The following is a 17,366-nucleotide window of genomic DNA, read 5'->3' as shown; positions in this document are numbered from 1 at the left end:
ATGTCGACAAACTTTTAAAAAAGAAGAAAAAAAGGACTACGGTCGCAAACTGGTTTCCAAGTATATGGAATTGAAATTCGTACAACCCATGAAAGAAGCGCACGTTTTAAGAGCACGGAACGGAAGGTACGAAAATTATTAGCTGCGGAGAAACGCGACATAGCGCCACCACCGACCAAAGCATCTGAACCTTCAGGCGCCGTGCGCACACCTCTGGCGTGACAGCAAGCACGTCTCGAAGACGTTGGCGTTCGGAGACGAATGTGCCCCATTCCAGTAAGAGAAAGAAAACGAGCGAAAGAACCAAGCAAAGCAATTCACATTAAAACAAAAGAAAGCGCCAAGAATATGAATTCGGTATATTAGCAGAAAGATTCGGAGGCCTGAGAGCACGTATCATTTCACTGAGAATATCTAGGTGTTATTATTATTATTATTTATTATTTATTGCGTCATTTACTACAAACACAGCTGGGAAGCAGCACATCTGCAGGGGTAGCACAGATACGTATACCGACTATGCGTATACGTATCTGTAGATGTATACATACAGAGAGAGAGAGAGAGAGAGAGGTTTATTTGAAGAAAGGCTGAGAGGTCGGCTTGAGCGCTAGTTTGCTCTGGCCTGCTACTCTACACTGGGGAAGGGGCGTGGATAAAAAGAGCGATGAATGATGATATGATAAGGAGGTGCGTATATACATGTCCATCACGTTGAGGTCATACTAGAGTCGTGCATCGAGTCCAGTGGCTTGAAGGAAGGCTATAGTCACTTCGATGACCACAGCTGCGCTGTTGGCGTCAGGCCAAGGACCTACGACAATCTCGTCAGACATTGGTCTTTTAGTCACTCGTTGAATAGTAGACATGAGGCTCTGCCGTTCTCGCGCGTACGCTGGGCATGAGCAAAATATGTGCTCAACTGTTTCTGGCACTTGGGCAGTGATCGCAGTTGGGACCAGCGTCACTGCAGCCGATGATATGCGTATAACGCCTCGTGAGAGCAACACTAAGACGAATCCGGTGTAACATACTTGTTATGCTCCTCTTCAGTTTATGAGGCATGCGGAACTTCCTTTCTGGGTCCCATTTGTGCAGTCGCCTGTGTCGTCGATTAGGATTGGTCCAGTACTCAAGTTTAGATTTCCGCATAACACACCGAAGCAGGGCATTCGTGTCTGTTTGTGAGAACGCGATGCTTACTTCTGGCACATTATTTACAGCTATTTTAGCTTCAGCGTCTGCTCGTTCATTTCCTATCACGCCACAGTGTGCAGGTATCCACTGAAAGGTGACGTGGTGGCCGCTTTTGGTCGCAATGTCGAGAAGCTCTGCGATTTCTAGAGCTAAAATATAATAAGGCCCTTGTCTCATAGCGCACTCAATGGCTTGAAGAGCGGGCTTGGCGTCGCAAAATAAAGTCCATAGGCGAGGAGGCTCTCTTGCAAGGAATCGTATTGCCTCGCGAATAGCAACAAGTTCTGCGGCACTTACATACAGTTATACATACATGTATATACACAATTTTGTGTGTGTGTGTGCGTGTGCGTGTGCGTGTGTGTGCGTGTGTGTGTGTGTGTGTGCGTGTGTGTGTGTGTGTGTGTGTGTGTGTGCGTGTGTGTGTGTGTGTGTGTGTGTGTGCGTGTGTGTGTGTGTGTGTGTGTGTGTGTGTGTGTGTGTACATGAGTACGTATGTGTATGTGATATGTGTTCTCTCCTACGTTGAGCCATGTGGGCGAAGACGTAGTTTCCGCGAAAGTGAAGTCTGCAGGAGACCTCGAGAAAAAGCCGCTTCTACGGTAAAAATGCCCACGGATGTTTGAACAAAGACTGAAGCTTCTCCTAAGCACAGAGAAGCAAATAACCCATTCCTATATAGCAAACAACCGTTCGCCAGTTGAAGGGCGCAGTGACAGGGCGACCACGTCGAGGCGCCGTGCGTCAGTTTCAATGTCCGCGAAACAAATCACACACGCTCCGAACATATCTATGCCTACAGCCGCGCGACCGCTGGACGCCACGGAGACGGCTGCGGTTGCCTCGTTTTCGCCGGACGTTTTATGATTGCTACGATTGTCATACCCTACGAAGCCCCACAATCACTATGGAGGCATGCGCTATATACGCCCATCGTAGGTTTCCGTCTCTGAACACGACGGGCAATCTTTTCGCGCAGAACCGAATACGAGGAGCGCGGCCACCCTATACTCGTATACATAGTCATATCAACCGTCAGTTCCCAGCGTCGGCGTGCCTTTCAGATGTATATCAGAAATACAGCGGCAACAAAGAGCGGTCGCTATATGAGAGCGCGTGGACAGGACGAGACAAAGGCTTCTTCCCATACGACTTACTGTCGGCCATGTTCGTCGACTCGCGATGCCGGCTCGGACAGATCCTCGAATCTTGCTGGGGAAAACGAGGAAACTGGGTGCGGAAAGAAAAATGGTGAAAAACGACCACACTGACAACAAGTTTGTTTCCGTATGCCGACTATGGAAGCCTCGAAGGGAATTACATTTGCTATCTATTCGGCCTGTCATGTCTGTATCCTGCTCGTGGTGAACGAAGAACAGATCGGGATTTAGAAACGCGCCGATCGTGGTATTTTGTTTCTCTCCTTTTGACACGCTTGGCGAAGGCGCCTGGCCGAGTTACACATACCATCGTCGAGCACTCGACGAGAAGCGACATCTCAATATATATATATATATATATATATATATATATATATATATATATATATATATAGGTGCATCTAATGCGCCTTATCGAAGAAGTCAACGAGTTGTTTGTGCCGAGTACACAAGTCAGGGTGATCGAACCATTCGCGTTAAGCAACTTCTTTTATGGAATTCAGGTGGCGCCCTCGGAGTATTGCTGGAAGACACTGACAGGTGCATTCATCGCAACGGTATAGTGTCGAACTTTCCGGGGCAGTCAGGGAGCGCAGGGAGGTGCGACTGGCTTTAATAGCATATATAACAACGGGTGTAGAGCTTAGGCAAACGCTGGAAAATAACCTCTTCTACCGCGTGTCTGATTTCAGTAAACTTCGAATGTATGTGCCAATCGTCTATGGATCCCGCACTTGTCGTCAGCCTGAGCTATGACATTTGCGCACGCGCTCTTGACCTCACAGACATAGGAAGACCGATATATTCAGCTGCGCGGAATTCACCTACATGGATTAGCGAACAAGTGAAGACGAAGAAGTGGCCCGTATAAACCTATTGCCACAGATTGTGCCACTGAAAGCTGATGCCCGAACCTTTTCAATGGTAACCACAAGGTAACCCGAATGGTAACCACAAGCACATTGTGCTTCTAAACGGTAAGTATCCCAAGCACTGATTAACCCAAGCGCTCAAGCCGCGAGCTTGGGGACTGCACACATGTGCAGCCTCACCGAAGCTATTCTTGGGCACGCTCATACGCAAATAACTCGCGCCATGTCCTTCGTAAAGCTTTCCATTGCGCGCGTACAATGATCACCCGAAATTAAAAACAATTCCCGTACTGCTTTCCCCGGCTGATTAGGCGGAACGCTTGTTCCCAAGAATTTGGCGTTTCACGGCCAGCCTGTTTGTTCCTCTCTCACGCCCGTGCGATGAACACTATAGCACATAGGCAGCGCGAAATGTGCAGCCTTTGTCAAAAGTACACTGACGCTGCCTTCACCATATATGTATGTTGTTCGGCTGTGTGGTACAGTGCCAGTGACGCTCCTTACCACCTCTGGATGGTAAGCACGAAAGTTGTTTTCATTCCCGGGGACGCTGAACCTTATGGCATACAACAGGGACTCCATTAAACAGCCTGTACATAGACAGCCTGGCTGTCGCAAGCAACGTAAGGAGTATACGTTTGACAAAAGAGTGCAAGTTGTTTTCGGCTATGCGCCCACGGGCGTCACTTGTCAGATTAGCGGGTCGTAAGATACGACGTGCAAAAAAAAAAAAGAAAAAAAAAAACACTCCATTAGCACTGACGTGCGGAGCGCGATCCTCGAAACATTGCTACAGATGATGGAGCATCTGCGCCAGGCCGCGCGCCTTCGACCTCCAGCACGGCCGTGCAAGGCCCCGCCTCCGAAAACTAGACGCGAGACAGCGCTATGTAGGGAGCCTGCATGCAAGCGCTGTCATGTAGGCTCCCTAGCGCTATGGCGAATTTAACGCTGTCGTTGCAAACGTAGAAAACGCGGACGTGCGTGCCCCACGTTCCCGACACGTGCACATTAGCGCTAAGCGCGGTGAACACTGGTGCCCCATAAGCATCGGGTTTGCGAAGCCTATTAAAACACTGAGGCTGCTGTTTCTCTAAGCAAACGCATGTATTTGCCCACCTCTACGCGTTCCGTCTATATAGGTGAGGGTTGCATGGATAATGGTGTACAGGCGAACAAGGAAACTGTGGTTAAACTGCGGATGCTATAAAGGTTAACTAAATGCATTAAACGGCATATCACTGTTCCCACGCGAATAGATACGGTGTATTCATTAATTTTTTTATCCGCGCACGAACGGTCTCTCGCGTCCGCGAATCTGGAACGGGCCCCCGATTTGCATAATCCATAGCCGTTTAAAGTTTATTATTTTTTGTGTGTGGAGCCATAAAGCGCGGGGGTATAAGCTGCCGCAGCGCTCATGCAAAGTGCAGGAATAGCCCCGGAAACATATAAAGGCATAACGAATGCAGGGTGTCGTCAAAACGGCATTCAATTGTTTCTCGCCTCAAATGAAACCGCTGGAAGGAGACGAGTACGGTAAGCTGACGCCTCCTCCCCCCCCCCCCCCTCTACGAAATAATAAAATTAATAAACAACAATAACGATGAGATAAAAAATAAAAAAAACCGTGAAATCACACGCCGAACATTAGATAGATAGATAGATAGATAGATAGATAGATAGATGATAGATAGATAGATAGATAGATAGATAGATAGATAGATAGATAGATAGATAGATAGATAGATAGATAGATAGATAGATAGATAGATAGATACTAAAGAAAAGCAAGCAACATGCAGGATCAAAAGAAGAGAGACTGGCCGCTTTTCAAGGGTGCATACACAGAATAAGTGCTGCCTCTTCTCCGCGATAAGGTACAGAGGGCTGCGCGAAACGAAAGCAGTGCGGGGAAAGCGCCGCGAAGGGTGACTAGCAAGCTGGCGCGGTAAAGAGCGCGCTCACAAAAACACGCTTCCCCAAGAAGCCGAAAAGCAGGGGCGACGAGCGTCCTTTTAAAAGGCTCACTGTTTGCGCAAGGCGACGAGCTCGAGTAGTTCCTGTGTATCGCGTGGGAGGGCGTTCGAGGCAAGTGCGCAAACAAAGTTAGGCGAACTTTTCTCTCCTCTCTTTCCAGCGCCAGTTCTTCAAAATCAGAAGTATAGAGGCGAACAGGACGTACGGGCAAAAAGAAGCAGACTAGGCGACGAGTGTGACGCGGAATGCGAGCCAATATGGAAATTAGCAAACACAAGGGGCGATAAACAGTCACGGTCGCACAAAGTAAACGACAAACACGCGGACTGTTTTGCTATAACAACGTTACGAACAAACACGCCGTTTTCCAGCAATCTTGCCGAACCTGCTTCGTTAGCGCCTGTATCTCTCGCTTAAAGTGCGTTATCTACATGTGTACGTACACGCACATCTGCCCTGGTTTCGTTCACCCTTTCGTTCCATGATTTGATTATGAGCCAAGATGTAGCTGTTGCGAGGAACGTGTGTTTACTCTGCCCTTGCAACAGGCGTAAACCCGGCACAGACGCTAGAAGCTGCTAAGTTATGTCTTGAGGCGAGCGCGAGCGAGCAGTTAGCGAGCGACTTAACAAACACGATCAAAGCTTCTACTTAGATAACGTACCGGGGTGTGCATGGTTACGACTATGTGCGTCATCAGGCGCTCCAGTGAGACAGCATCGTCAATATTTTGGCAGTGTCTCATTGCTCAGGAAATGGCAAAAAGAAATTGCTCATCCCGATCTCGCAACCCGGAATACACATTTTAAAGGGCCCCCGAAGCACACCTAACAACAGGTAGTTAGTTGTCTCTTTTACCCACGCGGTATTACAGTTACATTTACCATACTACCGCGATTCCGAGAGGAAAGCGGCAGAGATCGTGGTAGTTTTTGACAAATTGTTCGACTAGAATTCTTGAGAAACGTTCGTACCCGCCAGGACTCAATCGCCGAGGCGGAGAAGAAAACAGAAACAGCAATAGCGTCGTAACGAAGATTGTGTAAGTATAACGACACTTCTACGCTTCCAGCAGACAACACAGCCGTTCATTGCAATAACAGGCTCTCCTATAGGTTGAACCGAGTTTCACTAGAACTGCTTTTTGATCCATGTTTCCGGTAATTCCAAGGCTGCTTTAAAAAGTGAGGAAGCCTGTCTGCATATACATAAAGCTGAAGTAGCTTTACGTGCGTTGCCAACTATAAACAGGGGCCCAATTCACAAAGCATCACGTTCGTAAGGGCCCTTTGCTACAGGCCGACCGCCTCCACTAAGAATGTGTCCAGCATCACGATTAGCTGAAATTTTGTCTTGAATAATTCTAGCGTAAGAGGATTACCTGTTCTATAACGTACAATGATCTTGTGAACATGGGCCTAGTTTAAGAGCTCTAGACGACCTTGCAAGTGATATATCCAGGTATATTTTACGCGAATCTTTGCAAATGAGTTGCACAATATGCTCGTTCGAAGTTTGCGTCGGTAAAGAAGCTCACGGCGCGAGCGGATTTCCGGCTAAACCACTGCATTGTTCGAGCTTGAAATTCGCGGCACTGCGCGCGACGTGTACTTAGATTTAGGTGCACGTTAAAGAACCCCAGGTGGTCCAAATTAATCCGGAGCCCCCCACTACGACGTGCCTCATAATCAAATGGTGGTTTTGGCACGTAAAACCCCACAGTTAAATTTAATTTCTTTAACTGCGCGCGACGCACTTTGTTCAGTGCAACGGCTTCGACGCCGTAAAGAAATCCAGGGACCGAATATACAAAGCAATTCGTTCGTAAGTGTTCTTTTATTGGTCGCGCGCCTTCGCTAACATGTCCAGCATCATCGTTGGTTAGAATTAGCTCGCGCGAACTATATTATATATCGTAAGAGGTCTTTCTGAATATGAGCCCACACTTTCTCGACAGAGATAACAGTGACTACCTTCTGTCGTCCGCGGAAGCCGAAGTCACTCCACATTCCGTCGTCTTCGTAATTCCACGACAGACTTTACAACCTCCATAAAGACAGACGGTGCCACCGTTACTTTCGTGGTTCCACAAAAGCCATTCCCAATTGCCCACGGATTTCCTACGTGAGCTGCTAGCTGTGCACGCACAGTTCCCACTCTTCCCCTCTTTTCCTCTTTCCTTTCCCCTCTGCCTTTCCCCCAGTGTAGTGCACCGAATCAGACACTCGTCTGGACGACCTCCCTACCTTTCCTTTCTTTCTCTCTTTCTCTACAGCGTCGTCGTTTACGGTACCGCGCGTCAGCACGAGAGGCCACGCTCTGCATGAGTACGTGCGAGCGAGAACCAGACCGTTTCGTGCAAATTAGGTTGAGAACAGAATTACGGGAAACGCTGCGAGTTTTAGGAGAAAGAAGCAGGCGGCACATGTCGCAAGCGGATCTAATCTCGATCCAGCGAGGAGACGGTCAGCAAAAAGGTGCTGCGCCAAGCTATCGAACGAGTATCGGCAAGCGCGATCGATGCAGCAGACGCGAGGAACGAGGTTAGTAGAAGCCGAGAGGGGGTGCAGGTCGACGGCGACAGAGCAGGCCAACAGTCTTCGGGGCCTTCGCGACGAAAGAGCGACGTCGTAATGCAGTCGGAAACGCCGCCGCAGTTTCGAACACTTATAGCGGCAGCATTGTAATCAATCGCTCTCCGCCAAAAGTAAAACCCGACGCACGTGGCACTCTCTGCACGGGGGGCTTCCTATTGAGTTTTCTCTGTGCGTGAGCTTCGCGTTCGCGCAGTGTCTTCGTGCGCGCGCAATATAGAGCTAAATGAGGCCACGCGACCCTTCGTATTTATGCCTCTATAGATACGCGTGGCACGCATCAGGCCAACGACACAGATCGATGGTGCAATGCATTACCGCATGCCGCAGGCGAACGGCTAGGCAGCAGGAAAAAGGCGAGATGGGTTTTCTTTTATATATATAGACAGGGGTCTTTAACGAACTGCAATAGCACTGCACGATAGCACGCACGCCCGCTGTCACCAGTTGCCGTGACAGTTCTTCATACAGCGTGGTGCAGCACCCATTCAGTTATTAATAAACAGACACGCTAGACATAAGCAAACGTAGATTCCTTAAACGTTGAAAAGTGCAAGTATGCGCCTTTCAACGAGAACGCCCTGGGCGCCACCATAATGCCCTTTGGGCAGTGCTTAATTGCGTATGAAAATAGCACTCTCTAAATAATAATCCTGCACTCGGCCGCGCAACGCTTGAAACAGCGAAGCTGGGCCATCGTAGCCCAGCATTTTCCGGAAGTGCGCGCGAACTTTTCATCTTATTACTCATGATGATGATAATTTCTTTTCGCGCGTCTCGGACTTATGGCCGTCACTGCGCGTTGCATAGCGCAGCTTGCAACACCGACACCGCGTTCCAGGAGACCCACTGCGTGAAGGTGTCTCTCTCTCACTCTCATAGCGCGCAAAGCCTCTTCACCTCGCAGAGCACGAACGTAAGAACGTGCCAGCTGTGGACGAAGACGACGACGCTCGAACGCAATCATATGGTTCGCATAAATGCATGCTCTGCAGGTGTGGCTGTATAGCCTAGTGTGCTCCATCAGCACCCGCGGGGAACACCCTTCGTTATCTTTGTCTTGAATCATATGTACCCTGTCCAGCTTATATGACTTTGTCGATATAGCCTAGTGGTTACGACGCACGCTTTGAGACCGGGGTACGCGGGTTAGAATCCCGCATCGGCAAGAAAGGTTATTTTCTTTTCTTTCTTGGTGGTAGTTTCTTGCTACGCACCACAAATTATGGCTGGCTTAAACAGTTTCGCTGTTAAGACTCAAGTAAGTCTCTAGTGTACCCAATAATCAGCCAGTTACGCTCGGAACTATATACCTCTGTCCACCTGGTACCTTCGGCAGTGCCGGAACCAGCTTGTGAGATGGAGTACATACGTATAATAAATAATAACAACACGCGGAGGCGACATGCAACTGGACAGCACGCGAGAACAACTGCCGCTGCGCAGCGAGAACAGCGCCCCGGCCGATGTCAGGCGTCTCACAACGCTATAGCGCAATAAGAAACACCGGCAGCGACGAACACGACGGTGCACGAGACGATACCTATGGATTAAGCGCCAGCGTTTGTCCACGCCCAGTGAAAGGATTCGATAGAATTCGCTTCATGTTTATATATATATATATATATATATATATATATATATATATACACGCTGTCCGTGAGGTGAAATGAACTTTATTTGGTCCTGAAGAACCCCGATCAGACATCCCCCCCCCCCCCCCCTGAAGGGGGGTCCGCCGCGGTTGCTGGCCGCGCCCACGCCGGTACTGGAAGACCGTGGCCCTCCGCCCGCTCGTAGGCCTCCTGGACTGCCGAGACCGTCGTTCCGCCCAGACCAGCGCTTGCACCACGTTGTAGTATGCACAGTCACGGCCGCTAAGGCCGTGGCACAGTACTGCTCAGCAGGACCGCTAGTGTTTGCGCTCTCGAGGCTTATGCCTCGCAACGCTCAGCGGAAGCCAGAAGGTTGTTCTGGCTCCGGCAAAGCCAACTGAGCGCAGTGTGACAGCACGGCCTTTTGGCTTCGTCGCGTTTGCAGCCAAACGCGCGGCTCGGGTCTCCCGAGACTGTATAGCCTATGAACGTGAGCGACGCGCATGCCCGTCGATAGCGTGCCAGCAAAAGGGCAATTGCTATCGCAAAGAAGAGTGAGCACGAAAAGCACAACAACGAAGACAAAATGGAAATCTAAACTATAAGAACGGCATGAAACAAAAAAGATATAGAATAGGTATGCAAACAATACATTCCCGAGTACAAAGAAAGCTTAAAAGAAATCTAAAACAAATAATACATTTTCACTGAAGTGACCCCTGCGTAGACGGCCTCAAACAGCCTCTCTCATCTGAAGGGCAAAATCGCGAAAGAATAAAACGCTACAAAAGGGTGTTCCCGCGGGAGAAAAACCGATTGTTCCGGAAAGATTGGCGGCGTTCGTGGCCTTAATCCTCTTATCTGCCGACCCCGGTTTCGGATCCGTTTTTCTCGAAGAAACCGTGCCGCAATTTGGTAGCACGGCGCCAGCGTGTCCACCCGTTCCGTTGGTCGCATTAGGCTGAAGCGCGCAGCGTCAGCGCGCGCTGTTATATTGGGCGCATCGGTCGAAGGGCATCGACGAGTTCACAGCGTCTCCGAGTGTGCGACAACGTATACCGTGAAAAATCATTATAGGAGTAACAGAAGAAATATACGGGAATAAAAACTAAACAGTTTATTAATGTCTTACCCGTCCTGCATTAATCTTCGGACCGATTCATGGAATTGTATATAAACTGTGCACACAGTATCAAAAGTATAGAGACCACGGGTTCTCGCTCGTAAAAAAAAAAAAAAGAAAAAAAAAAAAAAAAACCTGAAGTTTTTCGAAGTGTAGTTACACAGTATAATATTAACTAATTCGGTCCAAGCTTCATGCCAAGAACCTCACAATGCTCTCAATTCTCGCCTATGTGTATCAGGAACGCAGAAATTATTTTTTTAACAACGCTGTGGACGCTTGTGATAAAAACCCAGCTCGACTGACGGCACACACAACCCACACGGCCACTCGGCTCGATTGCCTGCACATTCTCTTCTCCAGGTGCCAGAAGACCTCAAAGAAGTGCACTTTTAGGTCTTCGGCGTGGCGCCGCGTTCGATGTATCGAATGTGCTTGTGAACGCGCGCTCTATATACGCATGCACCAGCCCCATGCATTTGCATGGGATATTCAAGGAGATTTTACAGCTGTTCGATATACACAATAATTCGTTATATGTGGCTTCGATATATCCGGACTCGACTGTAAAAGTAGAACGTGGAAGGAAAATTGAAAGAAAGGGAAAAATTCATGGTCGGCTACAAGGCGCAAGCCACGTCATTATTAGCAAAAAGTCAGCACTGCAATGTAGCGAATTAACTGGAACAACGAAGGCTGCATGCATGCTGCTCTCATCCTCTCTCCAGAGGAAGATTGGGAGAAGCTCAGTAGTCGACGGTGGGAAAACATGTGGCGAGTGCCAAGTATTACAGCAGATTTCATAACTTAATCTGTGTTTGTACATATATGAATGTCTGCTTGGTTTGTTTTGTGTGCCCGTATACTGTTCGATTCCGTATTTATCGTTTTTTATTGTTGTCAGGCAATCGTTACTTTCCGTAAAGCCATCGGAACATGAAGGTACTGGAACTAAAACGAAGCAAAACTCACAAGCAGTTGGGAGTTACCAAAACCGGGTCTCGTACGTACCTGCAAAAGGACATTAAAAACCGGTTAGGCAAGGCAGTCGAGGCTGTACCGTATAAAAAACTACTAATAATAAAAACAAAAACAAATAGCGCCGCCAGAAAAAAAAATCTGAACAGACCAATTGAAAGTATTGTATTCGAATTTCACTGATCCAACATTGCAGTATTCCTAAGCGCATTATTATTATTTGGTTTGTACACATGTATACACACAAGGACACGAAGAAAATAGGGAGGGAGCAAGCTGACAACTGCCACTGAGAGGGGCACAACGCCTGCCTACTCTTTCAGGGGGAGGGAATAGGAGGAAATGAAAAGAGGCACAGACAGAGACAGAAGAAAACAAAAACACAAGCAATGTCTATAAACGGGAGGCCAAGTCAGTATCCTTCGGAAATGTTAGCAGGGCTCGATGGGCCGGGTCACGTCGAGCAGCGCACCCCCTTGGAAACAGGCAAAAGTCAAGGGTCGCACATTGTAGTCAAATAAGTCTGTATTCCTTAATTAGCAATGCACGCTGAGCAACAAACGCCGGATATTGAACGCACATACAAATAAATCACTTACGATGTAGCACAAAAGGGACACAGACGGCGACAGAAAAGGCGAGGAAGGACCCGTCACTACTAAGAATTGAATGTTTTATGGCACGTTATCGATATACATATCGTCGCGAAAAAAAAAAAGCACACAAGCAGATCAACCCAGCAATCTATCCGTCACAGGCCACTATCGACACAAAAACAGCATTTCTTTTTCCGTTAAGGAAACCGACAGACAACTGACACAACCCCGTTCGCTGACAACCAAAGACAAATACAAACACACACGCATTCACGCTAACACAATAGCGTGTTAGACCCAAGACGATGATGATGACGACGATAAAATTATTGTGATAAGATGTTTTACTGCAATGTACTCGTTTACGTGACCTAGTAATCCTAGCCATAGAAACGAACAAACGCTTACATAAGCAATATTCAATATTTGGATTCGTTTGAACGCCACCTCGCACTTTATGATCAGAAACTATTGCCACTTTTTTTTTTTCTTTTAGCACTGTATATAAAAAAAATCGCGCTTATTGCCGCTGTGTTCTCGCTCAAATTTCCCAGCACGATCTCATTTTTATATCCGAATCACTCAGCATACCATTTGGCACTGTTACATGCCTGGTTCGTCAAGAAAAGACTGCGAATTTTGCCTTCGTCAGCGCCTCTTGCAGTGAGTGATGGTCAAAACATGGCGGCCATGTCACTTCCGACGTGTGCAGTACGGCAAAGCATAACCTTCGAGAACCGATCTCCTATAATATATTGGCTCGGCGCATATCCGAGAGGCACAGGCGAAGGTAAATTCGCAGGTTTCTTCTCAACAAGCGAGGCATGCGACACTGCCAAGTGTTACACTGAGCAATTCGAAGCACAAAATGCGATCTTGCCGCGAACTTCAGCAAGACGAGAGCAGCGGCAAGTGCAAAATATTTTTTTCTACTATTTTAAGAGAAAGACGCGCCCCTCTGTATGTCATTTATTTTTAATCTTAGAGCTTTACAGTATTAGAGGGAAGCAGGCACGAGCAAAAAGCAAAAAAAAAAATAATAAAGCAAGAAAAAGAAAGAATAGTTGCAAGTAAATAGACAGATATACAAAGCAATACAAAGTATACATCCATGCTCAGCGGCGCATCATTTCCTTTGAACGAGCTAGTACAAAGCTAGCAGAAAGCTGCTGAAGTGCGATACAGTCTACAAAGTGAACAGAGAACGCCAATATTATAGGGTAGAAAAAAAAAATCCAAGAGACATAACTGCATAAAGCGAGCGCATAATGAAACGACATAATTTAAGGGGGATGGTATGTAATTAGCTTCGAAACACGCTTATTTACAATTCTGCTACCAAAAATACAAAGGCAACCTTAAGGAGGCTGGCCAGAGACCAATCTTTCGTTCTATTAGCTTGGCGACACAGCCTCCTCTCCCAAAGATGTGTCGACCTTTCCGAGTCTTTGGACACGTTTTGAGCAGTCCGTGTTGTTACGTTCAGCCAAGTGCCTGTACACGTCACCAAGAAACTCGTACTACGACAGGCCTATAGTACATTCCAGACTTGAGTATTCTACTAATAAATTACAGCTCACATATGCGATGGATACCTGCAGGTTGTTTTTACACAAGGATGCTTGCCTAATGCATCATGTCAGACAGTCCTCCGAAACACAGTCGAAAAATTAAAAAATGCAGTTATCATGCATTTATTACCATTTAGGTGTCCTCTTCACGAGCAGACCGCCGCGTGCATGGCATCATATTCACGCATTTACGAAGTCCACTCTGTCCATAAGTATCTACGGCATATGTATACTATACACCCTGGCGAGCATTAAGTGTAATTAGCACAGCGATTAATTGTGCTTGTTAGTGTTATTCGTTGTTACTGAGCTATGTAGAGCACGTGCACACTAACGGGGACAAGATGGACACTGAGTGAGAACGAAGACGCAAACTGACGCGAAGGAGCGCGAAGAAGCGCGAAGAAGCGCTTCTTCGCGTAAAGCTTCTTCGCAAAATCAGGTATAAACAGAAGAGCACGACCATCCAGCCAACGAAATCTGTCGCAGCCAGCTAAACTGCTCCTAAATGCTCGCGCATCCTTCACTCTCCGCTCCTCTGTACATTTTCTGAGCAGCCCCAATATGGCCGCACCATCGCAGCGTGCCCGGCGACGGTGGACGCATCCCGTACACGCCCTTCAATATGCATGGATTCCACGACGGCCCGTTCTGCTTGACATCTACATGCTTTGCGGCGGAGACGCGCTCGTGTCGACTAATTGCTTCGTTCGCCACACTATCCGTGGTGCTTCCGGATAACGGCTCGGTCGGACGCAAGAGGAGACTATTCATAACGACGCCGGCAGTGGCTTGGGCACATGGTAAACATCATCTGCCTATGTGCGAAGTTTGCCCAGTTCTTCTTGACGTGGCAAGCGCACGCGCGCGCACGCGCGCGAGCAATTATTCGATTTGTGCCCACGCGAGTCGTGCGCCATATATGACACAAACCATGGAGCAGCAGCAAGATAAGCAATTTCGCGTGCAGCGAGGCAGCAGAGAGCCCTTGGCCAAATAAACTTCTGGTCCAGTATCTCATCAGTCTAAAGCATGCCGGGAAAAAAAAGAAAAAAAAATCGAAAAGCGTTTACGCAAGTTGTTTCAGTGTAAGGAAAGTATCCATTTATGTTTTGAAATACAGTAAGTGGGTTTTGCGCTTCAAGCACAGTGCGACTTATGGCAAGATTGTTCTGTAAAATTGTGGCTAGCTGCAGGGAAAAAAAGTGTTGAAAATCTGCGGGCTCCTATATTAGTTCACTACTTCCGCTCGCCATTGACTACATTTCCAGCTTAATTCAGAGGGCTATGTCGGTGGGGAAAACCGGAAGCCACCCAGCTGGGCTTTCGTTTGTAAAAAGCTGAAGCGTCTACAACACCGTGATAAAAAGCGCCCTTCAGGTAGTGCGCTCGAAAACACGCTCATAAATAAGGCATCCTGAAAGATGGAAACACCACACTGTCACGTAGATTCCCGGCGTTAATTTAATGGCACTGCGGAGATACGCAAGAAGAAGAAAAATCACGGAGAAGAAAGTCAAGCGACTTCCCTTTCTTTAGACCACAATTGTTCTACAAAGAACTACAAACATTTCGTGTTGTTACAATATGTTCAAATATCAGCCGAACGCCGACATCTAACTTTCTAATGCACGCCCACGCTCAGTCCGTAGTATACGCGAAACTGTTCTTAGAGCACCTGTCTTCATGGAAAAACCTCGTTAGAGCCAAAACGAGAAATATATATATATATATATATATATATATATATATATATATATATATATATATATATGGCATTATCTCAAGGGAATTGGCGTGAAAGAAATACATAAAAAAAGATAGAGACGTAGTCGGACGCGACATGCAGGACAAAGCCGCGTCTTTGCAAGACTGCAGCGCAGGTGAAAAATACTGCAGTACAAAGACGGGAGTTCCATTCGCGAAGTTACCCTGATTACCCTGATTATCTATTTTTTGTGGAAAACACAACCAGGAGTGAATAACGGACTGAAGCGATAAAGAAAAGCGCTACCTAAAAAAAAAAAAAACCCTCTTGCCCCCCTCTCCCCCTCCCCCAGGGAATTTCCAATATAAACTACGTGAGAATTACCATCAGGGAAAAAGTTAAATCATTGACGGAATGTACAAAAAACAGAGCTACGCAGGTCACATCCCCTTCTTCAGTGTGCTCTGGCAGAAGAGCAGTACTCACAATCACCTAGGAGAAAAAAAAAAAAAAGGTTACGCCTGACAAACTAAAATGAATGTTACGAAAAAAAAATAACAACCCAAAAACCCTTCGAATGCAAAGGAAAATGAAAATCAGCGATAAGAAGGTGAAACGATCGAGAAAACAAAATTGGAACGCTGGATTAATCAGCTTTCCATTATACACATTGCGTCATAAGCAAATGGGCGAAAAACAAAGGAAAGACGAACGAAGCCGGCAAATCAAGTGGCCCTCTCGAACACGCACGGAGCCGCTGCACACTCGGCGAATATCACTGCTGGGATCTCGGCGATCGATTGTCAAGAAAGCTGGAAGAATAATAAAAAAAAAACCACTTCGGATTTCCTCCACACGAACAAAGCCCATCCTTCTTTCGTGATTCGTACCCTCCCCTCCCGGTCCATCACGCTTCGTCTTTGCGACAGAAGACAAGCACTAGCGGAGGAACGGGGGAGCGCGGGAAAAGGCGACGACATCCGATGGTCAAACTGGTATAGACTCGCGTGCTATAGAGACGGTCGAACGCGGGACCTCACACGCGATATGGACGTGAGAAGAGAAGGGGACAACATGTACACTTGACAGCCCTTGTTAGGTGCACCTTGCAGGCGCCCCGCAATTACTGACATACTCCTGCTGCACGTCAAGTGTGTGTGTGTGTGTCCGTATAAATAACTTTCTCCTAAAAAAATGAAAAAAAAAGAAATTTTAAATATTAATACCCCTGTCTCAATTGATTAGATTTCTGTTCAGTGTACGTGTAAGCGGTTTTACTTTGCTTTTGTTCGCTCCTCTAGTGACCCCTGCCAACGCCCAAGCGCTAACATGCGTTCTGTTACAGGCCATCGCTGCCAGGTTATTTTGTTTTTGTATGAATACCAGAGCGCTAAATATATTCCAGGTAAAATAATAAGCCCGCTTCTGCAGGCACATCACAGGTGAACGTAAACGTGGGTTGTATAATAATGATCAAGGCCTCAAATTAATGAGGCCTTACAATGCCAACAGCCATTCGGCGTACACTCCTGCATTGTGTTTTCAGCACGTTTCTTGAGAATATGTCGTTCATAATCGCGAAAACATGTTTTGTTCGGATGCCTATCACGCCTTCCGGAGAGTTATTCCTGACAGCAGTTGTGGTTCGTTACAGCTAATCCACGTCGCGGTTAAAGCTTGCATCAGGTAAGCGCCCCACGAATCCTACGCAATAAGTAATATGCGTACTGGCCTCAGCACGCTCGTTATGAAGCTACATTGCTAAAGGGAAGCTTTATTTACTGATAGGCATTAAGCCTATCTTTAATATCTTTATTGTGTCTTTACGCCGGCTAGTCCTCTTCGCAGGACAAGTAAAACTAAAAGCACAACAAACTGAAAAACACTGACCACCGTCCGACATCACGAATATTTGCTTAGTTCCGCACAAGAGGAAAAGAGCGCACATAAGGGAGTGAAAGGGCACTAAGAAAGACACACACACAGTTCCGT

The 17,366-nt window shown here is 47.2% G+C and overlaps 1 protein-coding gene across 3 annotated transcripts in view; it reads right to left on the bottom strand.

Annotated features, from left to right (window-relative positions):
• LOC119461528 (cytochrome b5 reductase 4) overlaps positions 1 to 17,366 on the bottom strand; it is a 302,295-nt gene that overhangs the window by 144,481 nt on the left and 140,448 nt on the right. Inside the window, exon 3 of one of the 3 annotated variants that reach the window (XM_049673178.1) lies at positions 11,494 to 11,532. The exons of the other annotated variants lie outside the window; for them this stretch is intronic. The gene's annotated coding sequence lies outside the window, so the exon portion shown is untranslated. The remainder of the gene's footprint in view (positions 1 to 11,493; positions 11,533 to 17,366) is intronic. 3 annotated transcript variants of the gene reach the window in all.

The sequence above is a fragment of the Dermacentor silvarum genome, chromosome 8, assembly GCF_013339745.2.
Source record: "Dermacentor silvarum isolate Dsil-2018 chromosome 8, BIME_Dsil_1.4, whole genome shotgun sequence".
In the NCBI taxonomy this organism is placed as follows: domain Eukaryota; kingdom Metazoa; phylum Arthropoda; class Arachnida; order Ixodida; family Ixodidae; genus Dermacentor; species Dermacentor silvarum.
Note: the sequence above shows the minus strand (reverse complement) of the source record. Positions and strands in the feature narration are given on the sequence as shown.